This window comes from Sus scrofa, chromosome 13 (assembly GCF_054392235.1).
Source record: "Sus scrofa isolate SSC_HxYL_T2T_F1_AM1 chromosome 13, Sscrofa_HxYL_maternal_Yorkshire_Landrace_v2.0, whole genome shotgun sequence".
In the NCBI taxonomy this organism is placed as follows: Eukaryota; Metazoa; Chordata; class Mammalia; order Artiodactyla; family Suidae; genus Sus; species Sus scrofa.
In genome coordinates, this window is record NC_139395.1 from 139,035,124 (window position 1) to 139,042,567 (window position 7,444).

General features: G+C 45.5%; 1 long non-coding RNA gene across 1 annotated transcript in view; it reads left to right on the plus strand.

The window, feature by feature from the left end:
• Positions 1-1,275: 1,275 nt before the first annotated feature.
• The window catches only part of LOC146397653 (uncharacterized), a 32,322-nt gene continuing 26,153 nt past the window's right edge, over positions 1,276-7,444 (plus strand). The window contains exon 1 of the long non-coding RNA XR_014822651.1: positions 1,276-1,377. This is a non-coding gene — a long non-coding RNA (uncharacterized LOC146397653). The remainder of the gene's footprint in view (positions 1,378-7,444) is intronic.

Below are 7,444 nucleotides of genomic sequence, written 5' to 3' on the forward strand. Positions count from 1 at the left end.
TTTTATTTCTCAGCTTTTCCACATTAAAAGTAAGAGATATGATATCTTCTTCACTGGATTATTGTGAGGATTAAATGGGATAATTTCAGAAAGCTGTTTAGTCTGTATATTAATTCACAGTAAGAGAGAAATACCTGGCCATTATTATTCCCTCCTTTGCTGTTTAGTAACTTGCCCAAGATCACACAGCCAGTGCATACTGAGCCCAGATCTGTCCTGCCCCACTGGGAAGCAGCTGCTGGCTTAGATTTCTCTGGAACCTCATCTTTCCCCCTTAGAGAGAGAATAGCACCACTTCCCAACATCAGTGTAGACCAGTCCTCTCCTTTAACTGGTCACATTGTCTGTGCTGGAAGGAGGAAAGAGGTAGGGTGTGTGTGTGTGTGTGTGTGTGTGTGTGTGTGTGTGTGTGAGCAAGATTCTATGCAAATGAGTGGCCTCCCTGCCTCTCTTTGCCCCCAGATTGGCTCCAAAGGTCCCTGCTTGCCCTGAAGCTCAAGTATAAATACCCCAAAAGAGGAATATCAGCACTGGAATCTCTGTGTTGAAAGCTTTATCTCTGGAGCAAGTGAATTCCTGCCCCCCACACATTCACCCGGGGGGAGCCTCAGAACTGAGGGAGAAGGAAGGGGAAGGGCCAGCCTCAGAGAGGTCTTGTTGAATTGGATAGAAAGTTGCTGGAGAAATCAGCCTTTGCAGCCAGAGGCAAAGGCTAGGCTCTAACTGGCCTTCATGGCTAGACTTGACCCTAGGGTAGCCTCCAGGGCCCTTCTAAGTCTGAGGCCCCCAAAGAGGGCAGGGCCTGAGATAGTCAGAGCTAAACAGATGGAGGCAGCTCGGTCAGAGCCAGGCCCTTCCTCCCCATGCAACCCGCCTTCAGGTACAAACAGCAGAGCGTGGACAGAATGGAGTTGTGGCTTGTAAAATAGGCAGCCTCCAGGCATGATTGAGACTTGGATTTGTTCTTCAAAAAGTACCTAGTACCAACCCCAAGAGGACTGTTGTTGAAAGCAGAACAGCCACTGCATTTTCTCCATAAAGATTTCACCTGTAACTCGTAACTTCTATTTTGCTGGTGCTAAGCAACTACAGTAAAGTCGTCATCAGAAACCACAGTTAATTTGAACATTTTTTAAAGCTGCATTTCAGAAAGGGCCTTGAATCTTTAAACACAACATCCAGAGCGCTGGTTTTCCATAAATACATAAATGAGGTAGATACGCATGCAGCTTGGATGAGATCCATGAGTCATGGACACACTGCCAAGAGCCTTGCAGAGCAGCCAATGGACCAGTCAGGTGGCAGAGAACCCAAGCACCACTAAAAGGACACCCATACATGAAAATTCAGCTGTGGGAAGCAGTTACATTAATGAAGGTAGGTTATTTTATTGTGCAAGATTTTTCTCAGGATTCCTGGTGATAAAGAGTCATTCTGGATCACTCACAATATAGTCTGATTTATAAAAAGCCCATTTGTTCACAACACGCAGTGTTTGTAAAAGCAAAACAGTTGGTTTGGCTACAGAAGAAAGGAGGATCTACTGTTCATGTGCGAGCAGCAAGGGCGATGTTCAGTTGACGCAAGGAAGCACCTTTCCTAGGATTTTCAGGAGAGCCTAGTTTTGAAAAGATGGTCCCCGTAATTCAGGACTATAGCCAGGACAGCTGAGGAAGTTGTGCAGCTTGTAAGTAAAATGATGAGGAAGGAACCAGAGCTGTTTTGTTATACCAGCATCAAAGATGACAGAAGATGCTGGGAATGAAGCAGGACAATGGAGGCAGGCTTGTGTTGCAGTGGAGATGAGGCTTAAGCCTGGAGAGAGGACGTGCATGGGCCAGGAATCAGCAGAGCATGGACAGAATGGAGATCAGGAATCAGGCAAGTAAGAGCCAGAGCGTCTGTGGATGCCAAAGAATAAAGCAAAGCTGATGCTCAGATTGAGGAACTAGGGGGTTCCTGGGTTCTGAGGCTTCAGCCAGGCAAAGGTTCAGAAACCTGAGTTACAGGTAATGAGAAGATTGGAGGGGTCCTCAGCTCCAGCCAAGGAATCCCTGCCCCTGAAGGTATGGGATAGGTGAACCTGAACTCAGAGGTATGAGATCACTTGTCTGGAAGGTAGACCCAAGGTCAAGCTGGAAACAAGGACTCACATGTAATGGTTTATATGTAGAAGAGGTGATGGTATGGTGTCCAAAGAAACAGGAAATTGTCTTACTCTCTGCTGCCTCCTTGCCTCTCTACAGTCCTAAGCTCTCATCTTTTATAATTTTTGTTACCTGAGTGACATACACACCCAACTTGTTAGAGATAAATAGAGAGATAAGATGATCTTCTCAAAGCCATGTCTTCTGCACAACATTAAAGGACTGAAGAAAGTTCTTGCGGGAGGGAAATTAAATCCTGAGGACCTCAGCATTTGACTTGCCTTTTTTCTTCCTGCTGCCGCAAAGCTACATACTTAGTTAAGTGGTACCTAGGCTTGGAGAAGACCCAGGTTGCCTCCAGCAAAGAGGAATAGCAGAGGGGAGCCATGTCTTCTGCCTGCCCTATGATTTGGGGGTGGGGGTGAAAACAAAGGAAGCAGGAAGAGAGAGAGATCCACGCACAGACTGTTTTTGCCAAGAGCTATTCCTGAGGGCAAGTGTCCTGAAAAGAATGCCTAAATGGGAGGAAGATAATGAACGATTAGGCTTCTGGGGGCATCACACATATTTGGGTTAATGGCAGGAGCAAGAGACAGAGAAAAGAGTAGAGAGAGGCCAAGGGCCTCAGTCACGTTAGAGCCTGGCAGGTACTGTCTTCTTCTGTATTAGGTAGCACCCTCCAGCAAGTCCAGGTTTATCAGTGGCCAAGATAAAAACAGAGGAGGCACAATGACCATGGAGCTATAACAGAAAGCTAAAGCCTTAGGGAACAGAATTTGAGTCTCACATCATCTCAACAAGATCAGAAAATTTGGAATTTGAGCAGATAAGATCTTCACTGGGGTCCAAGAAGCACATTCACACATACTGAAGGGGTGAGGCATAGCTTGACAGCAAGCAGGGAGGGTGGAAATCATTTGGACTTTTCAGTTGACTGCAAATGAGCCAGGGCCAGCAGTGAGAGAAGGCTGCCAACATCTTAATGCAGCCTCCCAGTGCCTCAGTGGAAGTGCCACTCCCTTGGTCCTGAGTTAGGAGACCGCATCCTCTCCATGCTGGCCAGAACACCTAGGGGTCTGCAAGCAGTTTTGTCAGGAAGACTTGCACAAAAGACAGAGAGCCAGCATGAAAGTTGTAGCAGGATTCAAAACTATACCTCATAAAAGAGGAGTTCCCGTCATGGTTCAGTGGTTAACGAATCTGACAAGGAACCATGAGGTTGCGGGTTTGATCCCTGGCCTTGCTCATTGGCTTAAGGATCCGGCGTTGCCGTGAGCTGCGGTGTAGGCTGGTGGCTATGGCTCCGATTGGACCCCTAGCCTGTGAACCTCCATATGCCACAGGTACAGCCCTAGAAAAGGCAAAGAGACGGAAAGAAAGAAAGAAAAGAAAGAAAGAAAAGAAAGAAAGGAAGAAAGAGAGAGAGAGAGAGAAAGAAAGAAAGAAAGAAAGAAAGAAAGAAAGAAAGAAAGAAAGAAAGAAAGAAAGAAAGAAAGAAAGAAAGAAAGAAAACCGAAGGACCTGGGAGAGAGAAGGCTGTGGGCAGAGCAGGGTGGTCTAGATAATACATTTCACTCAGTGCCCTAAAAAAAAAAAGGCAAAAAAGTGGTCTTATAGATACTAAAATATAAAGCTTTTTCCTTAAAAAATTTTTTTTTTACTTCTAAAACATAAGGGTAATAAATAGCAATGTACGAGTAGCAACAAAAATTTACAAGTTGCCAAAGAAGAGCATCTTGGTGCCATAATTTTATCAAAGACAATAAATAATACCTCTTGGATGTGATATATTGACTGATCATAAGATTTTTCTGCAAATTCACTTTTACTTTTAGCCATTTCATTTTCAGTCAATACAATTAAAGGCAGCATGAGTCGCTCTTGGTAAATGCAGGCCAACTGATCTTTTTCATTGTGAAAATAATCTTTCTGCTGATGCAAGTGTTACTGAGCTATTAAGAGTGCTTAATAGACTGTAACAACATTGTGATAAATTTCTGATAAATTTTGAAATGTATTGCTAGAGCCGATGATTCTCATGAAGCAATTTTTCTAAAAAAGATTTCTCTTCATACAAACCAGTTTCTTGTAGTCTAATTTTAAAGAAATTTTATATAATGGTATTTTAAAGTTTCCTCTTGTATTTCCTGTAACTTGTGAAAGTCATAAAATGAGATTGAAAGTGGCCTTGTGATTTTATATAATTCAGCACATCTGTTTATGTACTCTATCACTGTATCTTCAATTACAAAGAAAATTAATTTTACAGTTGTCTTCCTCACTTAAAACTGGTTTATCTAAAGCTTTGCGTAAAAGAGTATGCTTTTTCCATTGAATGTAATAGTTTCTAAATTTAAATTTCTACTCAAAGGCTGTGTCTATTTGCTTTGCAATTTTGCAGTCCAAACTCTGAAAAATTCTATAACTTCCTGAAATGCTTTATTGCCATGTGCATCCTTTGTTTTGTAATAATTTACTGACAAAGTTTTACTGACAGCTGTCTGAGTCTTTGTTGCTCCTATCTTGGCATTCAGGTCAGAGGGTTATTCTTTGTGCAGATGCGGCAGGGGTAGGTTCTAGGGACAGACAGGCAAGCTGGCTTCCCACCAGTGGTCCTGCTGCTGCTTTCATGCAGAGTCCCTCCTTTTTCCCAGGGCCACCATCGCTGCTCCTGCTGCTCCGGGCTCTGTCATCGCTACCAGTCTTGGCCCAGCTGCTCTGCCAACTGCTGGGCACCCATGCTGCCCACTGCCCACTGTGGCAGCAGACATGGGACCGTGCATATCACACCACACCCTGGGATGTCTTCTTTGCTCACACTCATGCTCCACTGTCCCATCTGATTTCATTTACAAAGCATGAGTTCTCAGATGAAATGATTAAAAATTCATGACAGCAATGGCAGAACCATAAAGTCAGTGCAGAGCCCTTTGTGAGGAGAGCCCTGTGTGATTGCACAGGTGGCACACCTGCTTGTGCGAGAGGGTCAGGCATGTGATGGGGGTCCCATGCTGGACCTAACCCTGGCTGGCCATGCAGAACTGGTGGTTATTGGGCCCTGCATCCCGACTGGTTTGGTTCTTCCTGTGTAAAATGCACAAAGAAGCTTGTGCCTCAAAGGGAGGGGCCTGGGAGAACAAGAAGGATCGGTTCCTGGACCCTGGCCCAGCCCTAGGGACATGCATTCAACTGAGTCCTTTGCCGAGGGAGGTTGCTGGCAGAGCTGAAGGAAGCATTTTTCTCAGGGACTCTGTGAGCTATGGAGAAGCCCACGGAGCTGCTCAGGGGCCTGCATGGCACAGAACCCCCCAGAGCTCTGAAGGGGAATCAGCTAGTTGCTGGGCCCTGCGTTTCTCCAGGAAGACCTAGCTGCTCTGGCCCCTGGGGCTGCAGCTCGGGGGCCACCAGGTCCAGCTCTTCATTGCAGTCACCAGCAGCAGTAAGGCAGTAATTATGGGGCTGTACTGACCTCAAAGGGCTTCCTGCTTTGGCTGAAGGGCCCAGGCAGGAGAAGAGAGACCTGCGGGAGCCCTAGGGGATGGAGGACGGATGCTGTGTGAGTGGGTCCTACCCTAAATGGTCTAAGACCAGTACAGTTGGGTTGGATCATTACTGGACTCTGTAACCATCAGCTGCTGAGACCTGGGGAAACTGGCTACAGATGGGATCTTGGTTTTGAGTATTTGAAGGATCATCAAATCGGGGCCGGGGGGGTGCGGGGGGAGAAACTAGCTCTGCAAAGCACATCAGTGTGTAAACTGTGGGGAGACACACTTTAACTGAGCTTGAGGAAGGATCATTCTAATTGTCACAGCTGTCCAGAGTAGGCGTGGTCTGCCCTGAATCAGTTCCAACTGAGGTTGTGTGACTCTGGGTCCAAAACCTTGTGTAGAGGATGTAAGGAGGGGGTAGGAATGGGGGAAGTGGAGGGAGTATTTTTCAAAGTGCTGCTGGAGGACCACCTGCATCAGATACACCTTGTGGGGAAGATATTGAAATGCAGGTTCCTGGTCCTCCCAGAAATTCTAATTTGGTAGGTCTGGGTGTGGCTCCAGTGTTTGCATATTTAACACATGCCCCCCACCATCTCAGTGTGCACTAGGGTTTGAGAACCACTGCAGCCAGGTGTTTGCAGCTGTGAAACTTGAAGGCTCTACATCCCAGCGTGTTCTCCCTACCCTTGTGGCACCACCAAAAACTATTGCAGAGAGAATCTACAAGTCCGTAACCCACTCACGTCCCCTGTGCCTGAACATTAAATATTAGAAATGTGAGTAGGAGAAGGAGTAGGTTTCCTATTAATTTCTTTAACCTGAATTAAATCTTTTTTTCCCCACAAAAACACTTTAAAGGTTTTTGTCTGAGCCACATCTGTGACCTACACCACAGCTCATAGCAAGGCTGGATCCTTAACCTACTGAGAGAGGCCAGGGATAGAACCTGCATCCTCATGGATGCTAGTGGGGTTCGTTTCCGCTGAGCCACAGTGGGAACTCCTAAAGTTAATATCTCTCTTCTCACTTAAACATGTAGGGAGTGTTCCCCACAGTATTCAAAACCCTCTGCAAAGAGGACACATAGGGGGACTAGCCTGGATCTGAGCCACTGCTGCCGATTCAGCAGGGAACTTCTATTTGCCCATCAAATGCCTCCTCATTCTATTTTTATTCTATTGTGTCTAGTCTGCACAGTGACCCAACAACATGGGTGGTATCTTCCGTAATTTGCAGATGAGCAAACTGAGGCTCAGACAGAACTGCTTAAAAGCCCAAAGTACATTGTGGAACGAGGATTCAAGCCAAGGAAGACGGGTTCAAATCCCGGGCTATTCCCAGGATTCCCTGCGGGAACGCCCCTGCTCTCTCTGGCTTCAGCAGAGCTTTGTGAAATGGTAGTTATTAGTCATACCTGCTCCCTCCCCACCTCACAGAGAGGAAGAAGGAAATTGCAGATCTTGTGCCTGGTCGGTAAAATGCTATTAGCTACAAGTGTAAGTGTAAGCTTCTGTAAGGGTCGGCCAGATTATGCAAATGAATTAATTAATCAAGATTTTAGAAATTGACTTGGATCCACTTAGCATATAAAGCATATAAAAAGCTTTTATTCCACAAAGAAATACCTTCTAGTTTTTTTAGGTACATGGCTTCCTCTGTCTAGCTTTCAGCCTTACCACCTTTAGGGAGACATGAGAATATGCGTAAAGAAAAATATTTCACTATCATAAAAAAAAGCACAATTGTTTAACAATAGGAGGATGATAATAAAAGGCAACCAAAAGTCAACCCCAGCATTAAGGA